At 38.5% G+C, this 17,168-nt stretch overlaps 1 protein-coding gene across 2 annotated transcripts in view; it reads left to right on the forward strand.

The window, feature by feature from the left end:
• The window catches only part of flrt2 (fibronectin leucine rich transmembrane protein 2), a 61,054-nt gene that overhangs the window by 35,789 nt on the left and 8,097 nt on the right, over positions 1-17,168 (forward strand). The window contains exon 1 of one of the 2 annotated variants that reach the window (XM_077553130.1): positions 13,627-14,036. The exons of the other annotated variant lie outside the window; for it this stretch is intronic. The gene's annotated coding sequence lies outside the window, so the exon portion shown is untranslated. Of the gene's footprint in view, positions 1-13,626; positions 14,037-17,168 lie in introns of those variants that run through there. 2 annotated transcript variants of the gene reach the window in all.

Below are 17,168 nucleotides of genomic sequence, written 5' to 3' on the forward strand. Positions count from 1 at the left end.
AGAACAAACATGACTTTGCATGTATCGAAAACAACATCAAAAAGACAAACACAGGAGAAATGACAATGATGGGTGATTCAAGTACAACACCGCTTATTGAATGTGGGAATAAAAAAGCAAAACTACGACACGGCCATCCGCCACTGATGTTAATAGACTGACGGTTAAAATTAATAAATAAATAAAAAGACTGTACACCTGTTTTTCTGCAAATTTGATTAGTATTGTGGGTCAAAGGGTGTACCTCATTCCCAGGTCTCAATAACTTAATAATAATAATAATAATAATAATAATAATAACCCCATCTGGTTTCATGGTCATTTTCACACATTGGTTCATTTGTGCCTGTTTTTAGGTTGGGTCATGGGGTCATTGTGTTGTTGTGATGTTTATGTTGTCAGTTACTATGCAGTTAATATGTCCCTTGTGATGATGAAGTCGTCAGTTGATGTGCAGTTGTTATGTCCCTTGTGATGTTGCCAGTTGCTATGCAGTTGTTATGTTCTGGTAATAGTCACTCTTCCGTCCTGTATTTTAGGTTCTGTGTTTGTGACTCTTATGTCCCTTGTGATGATGATGTTGTCAGTTGCTATGTCACTCATGTTGATGTTGTCATTTGCTATGCCCCTTGTGATCATGGAGTTGTCAGTTGCTATGCAGCTGCTATGTTCTGGTAATTGTCACTCTTAGGTCCTGTTTTTTAGGTTCTGTATTTGTGACTCTTATGTCCTTTGTAATGATGAAGTTGTCAGTTGCTATGTCACTTGCAATGTGCAGATGCTAAGCAGTTGGTAGGTTCCTTGTCATGATGGTTGTCAATTGCTATGTTGCTTTCATGCATCTGCCCTGCTCTCTGTTCATTCTTTCACACCTTTAATTTTGCCACCACTGGTTTTAAAAGGAGCACAAAAAAGGAAAGTTTTTGTCATGGAATCGCTTCTCTGTATTAAATGTAAAATACCTATGGTAAGGAAGAAAAACAATGCCATCTGCAAGTCCAATCTTCAGATTCATCACTAGAGTCCAGGGGGAAGATAATAGCCATATGTGATTCGTTTACAAAAGTGCCTTTCAATGAATCCGCGCACGGTTGCAGATGTCTGTTTTGGGCCTCGTGCCACCTGATCGTGACAGAAAGAGCGGTCTTCTGCTCTTCCGGGAGACGAGCATTGAAAAGAGATGCCTTTTCAATCGATTTGCTTTTACATTGTCACTCACACCGAAGTCATCCCCTTGACTCCCCTCCTCTTCCTCCCACACTCTTTGTTCTTCCTCTTCGCAAGACAAGAGACAAGGCGAGTCGAGGCTAAGCAAGGCGGTCTCGATTCATCTGAGGCACCCTGAGAGGAGCGCTAATTCTCACGCAGGCGTCCACCAAGAGACACCCTTAGGATGTTTTGTCAGACTATTTCCAAACTGGGGCGACGTGCTTTGGTAGTAAGTGAAAACAAAAGTGGGGTGGTGGGCTCAAAGTAACCCCGGTGACCAGATGGAACCGCAGATTGTTGCAAGGAGGCTAACTGCCTCAGCAAAACCATATGGATCAAAATTGCCATTTAGAAAAATCTCATTTGTTTTTTTTTCATATGGTAAGCAAGACTGGAGAATCCTGTATACAAAAGATAAAGTTAAAAGAAAAAGAAGAAATTCCAGCGGCTTCATCCGCATCTGTGTGTCTGCAGGGCATTCCGTTTCACGAGGAGTTATATTTCCACGTGTGAGCACAATTCCAAACGAGCTAATGTACACACGCCAAGTCTTAATACCGCAAAGCATTAAGTTACAGCAAACTTGCCAGGGTTAATGCTGTGGAGCTGATTGTGACTAGAAGAAATAACAAAAGAAATCATGATGATGATGATGAATTAACGACAGGAAGGAAACCAAAGCCGGAGATCAGACATTTGAATTATGACACCCCAAAAGAAAAGACAAGTAGTGCCATCAGCACAGAAAAGGATTAAACACTATAGCTTAGCCGTGTCTGAAAGAATAATTGTATTTGAAGCTGTCTGTTGGGAAGCGCTTTCACCTGGTTGCTGATGTAATCTGGATTCATCCAACTTCCTGTCTCATTTTGCAACAGGGGATTTTTCAATCTGAGCGTCAACGTGGGGACTTAAATAGGTAATACAGCACTGCAACATACTGCTACCTTGACTGGGTTATTGGGTCATGTGTGCCTGTTCTTGGGTTGGGCCAAGGGGTCATTGTGTTGTCATGATGTTGATGTTGTCAGTTACTATGCAGTTAATGTCCCTTGTGGCGATGTTGACGGTTATGCTGTTAGCATGTCCCTTGTGATTATGAAGTTGTCAGTTGATATGTCACTTGTGGTGATGTTTTCAATTGCTATGCAGTTGCTATGTTCTGGTAATAGTCACTCTTAGGTCCTGTATTTTAGGTTCTGTAGTTGTGACTCTTATGTCCACTGTGATGACAAAGTTGTCAGTTGCTATGTCACTTGTGGCGTTGTTGTCAGTTTCTTTGCAGTTTCTATGCTCCTTGTGATCACTAAAGTTGTCAGTTGTTAAGCAGTTGCTATGTTCTGGTAATAGTCCCTCTCAGGTCCTGTATTTTAGGTTCTGTATTTGTGACTCATGGTCCTTGTGATGATGAAGTTGTCAGTTGCTATGTCACTTGTGGTCATGTTGTCACTTGCTAAGCAGTTGCTATGTCCCTTGTGATCATGAAGTTGTCAGTTGCTATGTTATTGTAATTGTCACTCTTAGGCCCTGTATTTTAGGTTCTGTATTTGTGACTTATGTCACTTTTGATGATGTTCGTAGTTGCTATGCAGTTGGTATGTCCTTGTAATGGTTGTCAATTTCTATGTTGCCTCCCCGCACCTAGCCCTGCTCTTTTTATTTTTGTGTATAAGGAATTCCTAGCTCCAGTGTCTTGTCTGCGTTTGCGTCCTAATTCCACACTTCATGTGACAAGTTGAATGTAATAAAGAGAATGACCTCAGAAACCCAATCAGTAATGGATAGTCCACAACCTACAAGCACTAACATCTCTCTTTATATATTCAATGTTCAGAATTAAAAGTAAACAACCAGTTTAAAATCACATTATTTGCACCACTTAATCATTTTTTACGAATTAAAATACAGCAATTAATAAGCCTCTCGAGTCATGTGAGTGTAAATTGCTGTAAGCGGTTCTCCACTCACAACTAATTTGAAAACATACAATAATAAATCAACAGTGAGGAGAAGGTGTCAGAAGAGAAAAGGTTCAAGGGGTTGTGGTGTATGCCTTTCAGGCCTCAGTTAATTAGTTGGAGGGGAAAGCTGATGATAAACATAGATTGACGTTCTAAGAACAGGCTTCGAACAGCTGTCTGCAGATTTAAAGCGCTATGAAATCAGACAGTGGTCTTGCATTGTGTCGCCTGGCCAGACTTCTAACAATTGTTTAATGATAGAAGTGGGGCTTTTTATCTCATTCAGATGTGATCCAGTCATTTGATTTCAGATCCGTTTCTCACATGTCTTGTCTTAATCTGCTGTCTGTCATTTGTTTCAACAAGATGTTACTGTTCCAGGCTGGAATTAGTTACAAACAATGAAATGAGACAGTTGCTTTCTTCATGTATTTATTTGAAATACATCATAAATCTGTTTGGAATGTTGTTTAGCAATGCTAACATTCACATAATTGTATCATTGTTTCCTGCACAAACAATCATCACACACATTTCTTTGCTATAAATGACTGCACCTGCATTTTTTTTTTTTTATCTAGATATTTAACAGAACATTGGCATATGTAATAATGGGTAGTTTGGTCAATGACAATTTATTCTGTTAAGGTAGTCAACCTTCAATTTCGTCAACTTTCAATACAGAAAAGAATCGCCGTTATTAAAAATTGTTTTAATCATCCTTCATTTATAAAATAGTCACCCATTTAAAAAATAAAATCTAAAATATCTTCAGTATTATAATGTCAAATAAAGAAATGAAAAATCCAATAGATGCATATTGTCCACAATGCATATACTGTATTGAGATAAAAGTTTTGCTGTTTTTTTTCTCTTTCCTGACGTACATATTAGTAGCGTAGATGAGGCCAACGTAGACATAGACTGAATAGGTTTAATCTCCACAAATGATACATAAGTTAAGACCCCACCATGCTGCAAAGCTACAATAAAGTAAAACTGTTTATTTAGTGATGTTGTCGAGACTAATCGCTCAGAAGCAAGTTAGCAATTTAACAATAAACTTTGCTAACTTTGAACAGCTATCGGTGCGCTAATCTGTGAAGCTAACCTAGTTTACCTGCATTTGTATGTTTCATGCTAACGGATGAAGTCATACGTGTGTCTCTTAGTGAGTTTCATGCTGCCATTCTATTTTTCACAATATTATTAAAAACATAATCAATAATCTTGGGATCTCCCTCAATGAGTCATCATTATTGCATACTGGTGGCCGAGGTTTTTTTCTTTCTTTCAACTTTAAAATTGCTATCTGTTGTCACCTGTATTAATATAAATTGGGAATTTCCATTTTAAGTTAACACTAATTAGTTTTAATGAAACTACAGTATAAATATACTGTATTTAAGGTGTATATTCTCCCTGACTTTGTGGCTGCCCTGAAGTCACGGCACACTTAAGCATTCGCCTATTTTGCCAAATGGGCGAGCCCTCCTGTCAGTCTTTGGCCCTCACATATCTATTACATTTTTTTTAGTTGATGAATCATACTTTTATTTTCTGTCACATCCTCATTTTGCTCACATGAACATCTGAGCCCTCTTAAACGCCATCATGAACCCACATTGATAAATGCAAGAGAGTCAAGGTCCGGGTGCTGCGTTTATTCAGCTTCTGAGTGAAATGACTCACGGATAACAGTTTTTGTACAGTAAAGCCTGGAAGGCAACAGTCGCCCTTCCACCCACCCAGAAGACTTCCTCTTTGCTCGAGTCAGGAAAGGAAATTGAGCCCAGATGTGACTTCAAACAAAAGAAAAGCTACAGGGATAGGAGGTGGGATCAGGCCCATCTTTCTCGTGACCCAGAGACCTGCTCCTTCCTGGCATCTGTCTATTTACCTCCTCTTCTTCTATATTGTCTATTGTGAGTTACAACCTATCGGGTGCTTCCCTTGCTCTTCAATAACATTGTGTATCATCTGTGCTTTCACCAACTGCCAAACACTCTTCCATTTTTCAGTCTTGTGCGGCAACTTTTTTTTCTTCTGGATTAGCTGCTAAATATAGGGGAAAGTGGCATTCCACATTAGTGCTTGGATTGGACATTTTAAAAATGTTGAGCCATTAAGTATCATCTGACACAGAATGAAAAAGAGATGAAATGAAAAATTGGTCTTTCCGCTCTTAAATTGTATGTTAGTCTTCACAATACAGCTCTTAAGGGACTTTTTGTTTCCAGGTGTTGCCCAATGTTTGAAAATTCCTGTTTTGTTTTACACCAGTTGTTCTGACAGTGTCTTCACTCAGACCCAGAAAAGGCCCATAAATCTTTTTTTAGCAATGGAAATGGAGTACTTTTTCATCCAAGTAGTCAAAACAGACTTTTATTATGAGCGTTTCCATATTTGCATCTTAAGTGTCCAGATTTTGAGCTTCCTTTTTTTTTTTTTTGCAAGGAAAATTACAACCTTCTCTTGCTTAAAATGATGAACGCAACTGCACCACAGGCTCAGTGATGTTTTTCTCACTGATTGCAGTGATTAAAAATGTTTTGTGCACATTTAAAATGGACAAAAAAAAACTGCTTCGAACATAAAATATGCTTTCTAGAACTATATTATTTGGTTACAGTGAGCTGCAAAAAAATAACATTGGATGTTTCAGGGAATAATATCGAATGTAATTAGTTATTGTGGTTCTCAGGGGCGTAGCTAGAATTTTTTTCAGTAGGGTGGCCAGGATCACACGTCTCTCTGAGAGTTGGCCACAAATACACAGCAATGCTCATTTGCATGCTTGTAACACCCCCTTTGTGAAGTTATTGTTTAGCATACCACCTACAGTCAAGGTTTCATGAAATGAAATTCACACATATTCAGAACCTTGGCCAACACATTTGCAGAGATCCGTTGTAAATGTAGTATTTAAATATAACTCATTCACTCCCAGCCATTTTCACCAAAGCAACCCCCTTCACTCCCATCTGTTTTACTGGATTTTGACTGATTTTGCAAGGCCCACAGAATATTGTGTTCTATTGCTATAAAAACATGGAACCTACCAAAAGAAGGATTAGAGAAAAAATATTTCTATCTGTTTCCGTTTTTGCAGCAATTAGAAAAAGAAGATAGCTAAGTTTCATCATATTCACAAATCTATTTAGAACTGTGGGTAAATTAGCTTTTTTTTCAACATGGCCCTGGTTGATCTATTTTGCTCTGCTCTCACCTGCATGTGAAAATAGCAGAAAAGTCACAGGTATCAAAATCTTCCCCTAAATATGAAGTTGACCAAAGAGTGACCAGGGGTGGTCATGGCCACCCCTAGCCACCACATAGGTCCACCCCTGGGAGTTGTTTGATTCACTCTTCTTAAATGATGCTGGAAAAGAACCTGAAAAGAAACCTTGCAGTAGTAAACAGAACCCCCACTGTGAAATCTGTCAAAAGCCATCTTGGCTCTTGGCTAGGAACAAGAATCAAACAGCAATTCCAGACATCTGACCCACCCATCATGCCAACCACCTCTCAAACTATGTTACCAATTTATGTAAGTTTATTTTTTTCCTGGAAGATAAATCAAGATAAATAAGTGCTGAAAATTACTATTGCGAAATATATTGCCCCTTGAGGTTGGTACAAATGTGATGAAAGAGCTGCCTTTAAAATAAATTGCTATTGAGAAATTGGTTCAAAATCTGAACATACAGTCAGGGAGACTCAAACTGAGGCTGTTTATTTTGTTTGCGGCGATGTAAAACTCCACCAAATGGCCAACGTATCCGCGTTGCCTGACAATTACTGTATGTGTTGCTAAGCAGTCATCTTAAGTATTAAATCTTAGGAAGACAAGGATGACTTCAGCGCCTCATGTCAAAAATGCCAGTAATCCACAATCCGCTCTCCCTGTCCTCTTTTAAGCCATTTCAGCTCCATTGCCTTTCCCCCCTAAACTAGCACACCAACACCTCCCCCTGTGTGTTTCCCATCCATCGCCCCTCCTGCTACTGAACTACAGGGGCTTGCTTGTTGTCAAGTGTTTTTACAGGCTGGCTTCGGCATAGGGCAGAATTCAGTCAGGACTTTATCTAGCATTTTAACTCACAGGCTGCCTTCAATATCATTCCAAGCAATGACCCGGATTCAGCTTTCAGACAAAGACCAAAAAATGGTTTAATACAGTTTTTGTATACATAATTTGTCACAAGACAGTTCAATGAGAAATTACAGTTACAGCAAATTTTTAATATTTGGAACATGAACGTCAGTGTCCAGTGTGCACTGGTAGTGTAGAGACGCATGTGGTTGCCTTACCTGCAGATGGTGCAGTTATGATTTCTGGCCAGTGCCCCAATAACCAGCCACTCGGCCACAAGCCCGGATAAATGGGAGGATCAGGAAGAGCATCTCGCGTAAAAACTATGCCAGACAAATCATCCGAGTGACTTGAAGGAAAAAAGTCAATCAGTTAGCATATGTAAACTTAAGCCAAGGTTTATGCATACAATTTCAGAGAAAATAACAGTTTGTATTGTGGGTTATATTTGGTCTAAAATCCTACAAAAATTTGTGTGAGAAACAGATAAAGCTTTTGATGCTACATTGTAGGGATGGGCAAGTACCAAATATGAGGTATCGGTATCAGGCCAATAACCGGCCTTATTTCAAGGTATCAGCATTCACGTTGGCTTGTGGCTGTTATATGATCAGGAACTAAAAATGTTTGATGAAAAGTTATTGAAAGCTTTTGATTTTGTCACACCCTGTTGCCGCGGAGATGCACTGTTTGCACAGATAAATGATGCTGTTTTTGAGGGTCTAACGGCCTAGATTAAAATATGATATATATATATACAATTATTTTTTTTATTATTTTATTTTTTTTACAGTAGCCCAACGTGTTAGTACAGTTTGGCCAAGGCCCTTTTATAGCCGCTTGCAGCTCTAGTTATTGCTATTAATTATTTTGTAGGGATGGATGGGTACCGCTACCTTATTTCAAGGAATCGATACTGGCGATGGTTTGTGGCCGTGTAATGATCAGGAACTAGGAATTAGAAGAATAGAAAATGGCCATTAATTTCATGTCATTTTAAGGACAAATTCTACATTGCAACATATAGGTCCTTTTTTTAAATTATATGTCATTGTTTTTTTCTGGGAAAATGTATGTATCAAAGTACTAGTGGTATTGATACTTCATATCAGTGATTATTCTGGAAAAAAAAAGTGGTATTGATCATCCTGTCACGTTGCCAATATGGAGGCCCACTAATGATCTTGCGCTATATTGAAAGCAAAAGTTGTATTTGTTCAATTGAAAGGACAAATGCCTGCACACTGTATGTACTTTGCACATATAATTAAAGGGTTGTAGTATATTTTTGTAGAAAATATAGCCTTGATTACAAAAATGCAACAAAAATACCAGGTTTGGGTTTTGCTGTTGCAATAAACTGAGTCTGGGCATCTTCCATACATTGCTGCCTTTTGCTGTGACATTAGATGCATGAATATTGATCATCGATGGGGGTAAACATAATTACATCGCCTTAGAAGTTAATGAACACATTGATTGGCAGTCTAAACTTCCATCCATTCCCTATAAATGCCTTAGTTATATATACCGTATCTTCAGCAGTGTGCAATCCTGCCATAATTTCCCACAGTTTGCTCAGTAAAAGATATGCGTAATTCTTGCAGGGTTTCTACTTTTCCTTGTAACACTAATTTGGCTGGCACCTTTTGAAGTGCTCCGCAATGTCCAGATGTAAATGAATGCAGAGAGGAATGTGATAAGCTAATGATGTCCCTCGGGAAGGTAATGAATTTCACCGAGGGATAAACAAATCTGCGGATCTAAGATGACTTTCCCCCCCTTTTTCTCGGCCCTCCGTTAACACTGTTGGGAGCGGCGCAGACGGACATCAGTGCGGAGGGGTCTTGCGTATCTGCAGTTTTATCAAGGTGCAGAAGCGTGCAGAGTAAATATGCCACACCAAAGCTCTCCGGGCGCAGGAAAGAAAGGGAATTTCCACTGAAATTACATCGAGGTTATTGACTGTTTCTTACATATGGTTCTCACACTTAAAAACAACTCAAATGTCAACACCATTATGGAAATAAGGTGTAATACTGGTGCTAACAGTCTGCTAATTGTTGTAAATTTAAATACAACCATTGTCAGGAACATATAAATTAACATAGCCGTGTTAGCGACACTCATTGGGTAATGGCTTTTGCGTGAATGAATGACACACCATAAAAATCATAGAGACCCACTGCAAACACATCCATCAAGACAAAAATAAAAATAGACTGTTTCCTCTGAATTTATGCTATCAATAATTCATGCAGTGAGAAGATGCTCCTTTTTATGAAGGAATTAGATTTAGACTACGGCCTACTGCTGTGCATGACAACTGAAATTAAACACGATAGGCAAACACCGACACTGACCAAAATTGTCACAATATCAAAATTCAGTTCGATACCACATATGCAAAAAGTTGATATCAATACTGAAATGATACAATGAAAAAAACCTTTCTTTTAGTACATTTATGGTCACTTTTTGTAGATTTTGCGGTATTTGTTCAACTTAAAAATTTGGACTCTTATATTTTTTCAAAATATTTAATCATTCATTTTTATTTAATCATGAATTCATTTCAAGAACATTTTGGCAAAAAAATATATAAATAATTATGTAACAAATATATTAATTTCTACAATTATTATTATTATTTTTTAAGAGATTCACATGGAGTCACATGAGAGGGACTAAAGAGCCACATGTTGCCGCAGGTTGCAGACCCCTGATCTAAAACATCAGGACAGGGAAAGTCATAGGGATTTTCCTGCCCAGGGCTGTCAAAGTCTGTGTGAATGAGGGCTAGACAAAGTTTTGGTATTTTCACAGATGCATGTAGCTTAGCTTAAGATTTTTTTAAATGTTGTGGGTGTGAACATGGCCTTTAAAATTGAGAGCCGCATCCCTTGACATGGCGGCAAAAGTAACTGATACGACAAAATCCATGTTTGTTTATAAGGTGCTGCAATCAGACTTCCAGATGATGTAATGTGGTCAGGGAGATCAAATATCTGAGAAATGGGCATTTAGAGACCACCTTCCACCCCAATGGTTTGTGTTTGTGTGTGTGTGACCCCGCCCCGGAGCCAGGGGAGGATTTATTAAAATAAAAAAGATAATTATTGCCCCGATCAAATTAACCAAAATCACATTGGGATACCTGTACCAACACTTAGACATGGTTCTTTTGTCAGGTGGGCCAGCATGGCGCAAAGAGATGAACCAAAATCCCCAAAACGCTTGCACTAGCACGAAAATCAAGATGCGCTAGTTTTTATGCTCCAGTGCAGCTGCACCATCTACGAATATAGCGCCCCACAATGTTGTGTCAGTAGTCTTTCCTAGCTAACAACAAAGATCAGTAGTCTGCACCTGCTGACCTGCAAGTATCATGTGACCACAACCAGCAGTTGTACAGTAGTTGCTCAGGATAACTGAGTGGCTTTTAGTACTGACTGTTCAACACTTAAACACATTAAAAACATTACTCCAGTTAGAACCAAGCAGTCCAAAAATCCACATGGCATATATAGATGTTGAACACCACTAACTGCAAAGAGTTCATCTTTCACATCACAAACACTAAAGAGTTCACCATTAACGTCACTAACAGGGAATCTTTACCAGCTATAATAACATGGGCACGAAAAAGTTTACCATCGTCGACGTCACAGATGTGATAGAATAACGTAAAAGAAGTTTTGAACTTACTCTGAACTTGCTTTCATACTGCGCACAACTTCATTTCTCTCACATCAAAGATGATGAATGACTGAATGGCGCGCACACACACAAGCCACACATGCCCGCAAGTTGACTTTACCACTTTTGGCTGAAAGATTACATGTTGCTTAATTTGTATTCTACTTGAAAAATGTTTTTACAACGTTTTGATGTAGTCAGGTGATAGAAATACTGAGGAAAGTATACAGTTGAAAGAGTTACTGTAGTTCAACATTTTCATACTAAATGGCTACATGAGAAATTGTGCAAATCATATAAAAAAGGATGAGCCTTGTCGTGCAATGTAAAAATCTAGGTAAGCATATCAAATTTAAATATATCACTGGCGTTGGGTGGAATTCTTGTACCTCCAAAATCAGACTACCAAATTGGTAGATTTGTTCAACCCTTAACGTCAAAGAGTTAATTTTCAACACTTTAGAATGGTCAAACTTTTTGTCACCCTCTTAAAACAATTGCCTAAGTCATTTTTTTCCCCAAAATTCATTTTTTTCTTCTTTTTTTAAAATCATCTCATGCAAATCGTTCGATTTGTTGTGTTTCCTGAAAAATCTCAAAAAAAAATGACTCAGGCAATTATTTTAAGGTGTCAATTTGTAAAAACACGTGTGGATTGACAAATTGTGCAGATTTTTGAAAAATTAATTCAATTTACCAAATTGTGACGTGAGAGGTTTTGACTATACTTTGCAAAAGTACGGCTAATTCTGTGTAACCTACTGTGGTTGACCTTTTCAAATAAGAAATTTATGGTCCAATAATAGCAACTTTAAATAACTTTAGAATTATATTATCTTTTAAAGAACCGTGAAGTTTCTGCAAAGTTGACGTTAATTATTTTTATTCAAATGTGTTGCAACAGATTTCACATCTGAATTTTATAGGTTGCCATTTAAATAACTGGTTTATTATGCAGCCACAAATTTGGGTTATTAGGTGTTATTATATCGATGTACATGAAAACAGCGAGTAATAACCAATTTAGGCGATGATGTCAAAATGACGGCTCTGGGATCTGTAGTTGTTGTAAAATGATGGTAGTCCTAATTAATATTGAAATGAGGGGTGTCAAAATGAGTGTGTTAATTTTGAGTTCCTTTATTGCCACCCTTTTTTCTTTTTTCTTTTTTACACGTGATTAATTTGACCTGCCGCCGCTTACTTGGAAAGCCTGTACTGGGGGAATTCCAGTCGCAACGCAGCAGACACGTCCAACGTCAAAATTTTGCAGCAATAAATTTGATAATAATGCATATATTTGTGGAGACTAGAGTCAAGTTGTATTTTATAATTTAAAAAAATGGCAAAATTTCACAAGTTACTTCATGTTAAAGATTTGATAGCTCTTAATATGAAAAGAGAAATGCACTGAGCTGTTACCAACACAATTATGCCATCTAGTGGCAGAGACATGACTACAACACAAATCAATATCACTCGTTTTTTTTTTTTTTTTACTGTGCAGTAAAAACAAATTAATTTTTTTCAAGAATATAGTTAGGTTATAAATAAATTCAGCAACAACAAAAAACAACTATTCAACGTGCCTTGCAAAAGCTCCCACATGTTCTTTCAGTCTAATATTATCATCCTAACGAGGGTGTCATTCTCAGGTTCACCTAATAGGTGCGAAATGTCATTATGTTTGGGCTCCAGTCCCATATTCACATGCAATCTTTTTTTTAATTTTAACTCAGTGTTATGAATTATTATGAATGTATTGTATCAATGACTAAAAGATGCAGCCACATTTCTATTAGTTTAACATTTTTTCCCCACTTTTGTTAAGAGTATGAAAATTTAGAAAAGTAAATATTTTATTGTACATTTTTGTACATTTAGAACAGATATAAAAAAATGTCAATTGATCGTGAGTTAATTGTTGAAGTCATGCGATTAATTACGGTTAAGAATTTTAATCACCTGACACCCCATTTACCAAAACACCATGAAAAACAAATCCTTCCCAAGGCCCTCGAACCTGCACACAATTAGCGCTCCCTGCGTTCATAAATTCAGGATTGAGATTTCCAATCATCATGTTTAACAAGTTGTAGTGGCATCACCGTCTGAAGTTCTGGTGATCAATATGTGAAATATTGATAGGATAGAGACGAGGGGAAATAATATTAGTGTTTCTCTCCTAAGGGGGGAATTAAAAAGACACATAGCATGGGAGAGCAAGGATTTGAAATAGCCTATATAGTTATATTTTCTTGGTCATCAATCAGGCAGGGCCTCAAGTGCCTTCCTGAAAAATGGGTGTTAAACTGAAAAAGTTAGGGAAACCTTATATGGAGGGAAGAGATGCAAAGAAAACTCCTGTCGTGGAGTTTTGTGTCATGAACATAAATTTAAATGCAAATGGTTGCTCACGTGATGGTTAAGGTATAGTATGGGGCAAATTGGCATGAGAGACAAACTATTTTCTGCAGTGTGAGGGCAGCGGGGAGGTGGCTCACAGCTATTACGGGGCTGCTGGGGGATATGCATTCTTTATTCTGAGGAGGGGAGGGACGGACTGGAGAGAGGGAGAGAGAGAGAGAGAGAGAGAGGGCGGAGGGAGAAAGAGAGGAGAGAGAGGCTCAAGGAGCGCACACGTCGCACTATCAACTGGATCCATCTAAGAAAACAACTCCGGGGAAGTCTTGCGCGAGAGACACTGAAGTGGAAGTTGATCCCCACTGAAAGAGCGCACCGGGCGGACGCAGCCAGCCCCGTCATGGCCCGCGACAAAGCGGGCGGCGGACACTTCCACGAGTGGGTCCTTGCAGTTGTGCTTGAGCGGACCGGGAACATTCGGACCTGCGATCGTCGCCCTGCATTCGGCCGCCCTCACTTGGTGTTGAGTTAAAGCGGCTGGTAAAATAGAAAAGAAAGAAAGGCGTGAAATATGCTGCGACGGCGCTCGATCGGAACCTAGCAGCCGGACCTTTACGCGTGAGCATCCAGCAGGACTGCGTGAAGGATACTGTGAGAAGGGAGAAAAGTTGAACGAGCTTGGGGGACGGATAACCACTCGGCAAAAGGTACCGTTGTCATCATCATCATTGCAAGGAAAATAATTGATCATAAATGACGATTAATGTAACTTTATAAATGCACAATAAGGTTACATTCGGATCTATGCAAAAACAAAACAAAAAATAATGTATTTAGTTGTTTTTATTTATTTGTTTTACCCAATTGAAGATTACTACTCCGAAAGCGCACGGGTCCAAATGGAGATTTCACTCTCTATGCACCTCACGCCTTTTCAAGCGCTCTTAGAAATGTTCCATCCGAATGAACAGCGCTCGCCGGGCAACCTTTGAAGTATGCCTGATCCGCCTTCTTATCGCCTCTTAAATACCTTCACCGTTTTCAACTTTTAATTGCGTTTCTCCCAGCAAATCCACTTCTAATCCGATTGTCCTGGCCGCGTATCGGAGCGTTCATCTGGAGGTGGGAATATGTGCTCACTAGCCTGGAAATTTAATAAAAGAGGAATAGACCACTGATTGTTTAATAAAAAAAAAAAATTGGGGGGGGGGGGGGGGGTCAACCAAAAAAAAGTCCTACGTAGGCTATACTAAGAATAGTTAGTATGTTTTGTACTTCTTTTTTTTTTTATGGTTGCAGCAATAATATACGGTTGCAGTTGCCTTGTGCTGCTGTGCGTGCTGCTGTGGTAGCACATTTTATCGACTTCCACGGTTGCTTACTGCTTATTTGATTAAATGTAGCAGCTCTTTCCTTTTAGAAAAGTAGATCACAGATGCATGTCTAAAGATTGTTCTTACATCCGTCACACAAAACAGTCATGCAATTCGGGGAATTTAAACATATAATCGTTTCAACTTCACCTAACAGTCATGTAAAATAAATAAATAAATAAATGGAACGATCATTTCAGGCGGCCAATTGTCTCGCAGATCCTCAAATACGACATAATGCAACTCTCATGTGCTTAACATTCACCCCATATTTCCCTTAATTGTGTGTTATTCATCAACGACTCAGGGTGGAGCTTCAGTAAGGTCTGAAAGTGAACGGATGACAACCAGAATCTTTCAATCATGCACGACGAGAGAGAATGTTTGATAGCTCATAAAACTTAGAATAATGGATCTGTGATCCTCGGTAATGCGGTGGCCTTGTGCTTGACTTGAAACCTCTCAGTTGTGAAAAATAGCTTGTGTTGATCATTCATTGCAGGTGGAAAGACTCAATTATTTTGTAATCTCATTCCATTTGACAATTTGTGTATGTCAACGGAGTGAGAGGTGGATGTCTTATATAAGTGTGTGTGAGCTGCTCTTCACCTGCAATTCCATTATCCATACCCTTATGTTTGGAGTGTGATGAAGGTGGAGTATGGGCTAAGCATAATAATAATAAGAATGTCCTTAGGCCACTGGCAAAACATTCCAACTGTATACTACACGCATGAGTGTGTTTACTCATAATCTGTTCTGGGTATAAAGGCAGTACTGTGAAAAAAAATGCATTTTTTTCATATAAAATTATCCCAAATTGTCCCATCATACACTTATTCATAATATTTTTTTTTTTTACCGAGGCGTTATTGTGACCATTTTTTGGCTTTTTGTTGGTTCTGACCAAGCCATTTCAAAATAAAATACTGCCCACGGGTTAATTAGAAATTAAAATTTTATAGACGTTTACCGATACCTAGATGTTATAGAAAAAGGCACTTACCTTCAAACTTGATATTTAATATATAATGTTAAAATTTTTTGCAAGTACCTCGTTTAAAAAATTGTTCATGTGCATTGACTGAGCAAAACTATTCAAGCTAAAAGCCTCAACAATTATTCATGCTATCCATGACGGACCACACAGCCAGTGGTGAGTCCAACTTCAGAATAAAATCTTGCCAAATACAGTAATACATGACATGACATTAGGTCATTGGCTGCTTTTATTTTGAAATTGTTCCCAGCAGCGTGTCACGGTGTGACCGCTGACTTGTCAATTTTTTTTTTTTGTCACATTGGTTGCGTTGCCTTGCAAACTTTTGCCACCGACGTCAATTAGACATCATCCTAAAATCAAGTTTAATTGCTAATTAAGGATGCTAAAAACCTACTTAATTATGCTGAAAGTGTATTATACAGCGACAGTCGCCAGCATTCAGCACCGGCTCCAGCGTTAGCTAGTTGCTAAACCAGACTGCAGCAAGCAGGATGGCGAAAACCATCTGATTACTAAGGCAGTTGTTTAATAGACAAAAAGACAGAGGTGGGCATTCCATCAATATTAACAGAAGGTCCGTCAAGCCGTCAATGACGGACGCCTGTTTTGTTGATTATTGACGGAAATTTTTGAAAAATAGATGATTTGGCGTAATGATGGGCGTCTCATTTTTTCGGATTGACGGAACATTGAAGGGTGCTCACTTCAAATGATGGAAACATTGACGGACGCTAATTTTGCTGAGCAACCGATAAATGACGGATTGACAGTTCATCTTGAAATATTGACGGACTGATGATGATGACGGCTGTTGATTGCAGAATGACGGGTGCTCAAAATTCATTGACGCGCCCACCTCTGCAAAAATAACTGCCCACATTGATGCAGACAGCCTGGCACAGTCGCCATTCTTACTGATCACTTTTTAACGAACCGGGCTCACTCAAATGTGTTGTTTACGCCTGCAAAATTATTAGTGACGTCACTTTGTTGCATCGATCAAAATCTAGGAGACATTTATCTAAAAGGGGGAAGAAGAAAAAAACGACTGTGAAAATTAGGCTATACTAGCAGAAAACAACAAACTTGTTCCACTTACAGTATATTAGAGAATAAACAACAGGCCAAATCAATTAGTGCTGTCCCTATTGAATATTTTTAGAATCGATTAATCTATTGATTATTTACTCGATTAATCGACTAATTGGATTCATTGAAATTTTGCATTTAAGTTTATTACAAAAGCATTTCCCCCCTAATTACTGTTTATTAACCGGTGATCGGTGTTTACTTCATATTTGTATAGTGATTTTTTTTTTAAAGGGGGGGTGGGTGGGTCATGTTGTACTGTGTTACCAGTTCGGTCATTGTTTTCCAAAAATAGATGTTTACAAATGTCTTATTTTGATTAGACACAGAAGATAATCAGTCTTCTTTGATGAAGGACTACAGAAATCAGTGAA

Source organism: Vanacampus margaritifer, chromosome 19 (genome assembly GCF_051991255.1).
Source record: "Vanacampus margaritifer isolate UIUO_Vmar chromosome 19, RoL_Vmar_1.0, whole genome shotgun sequence".
NCBI classification, from domain to species: domain Eukaryota; kingdom Metazoa; phylum Chordata; class Actinopteri; order Syngnathiformes; family Syngnathidae; genus Vanacampus; species Vanacampus margaritifer.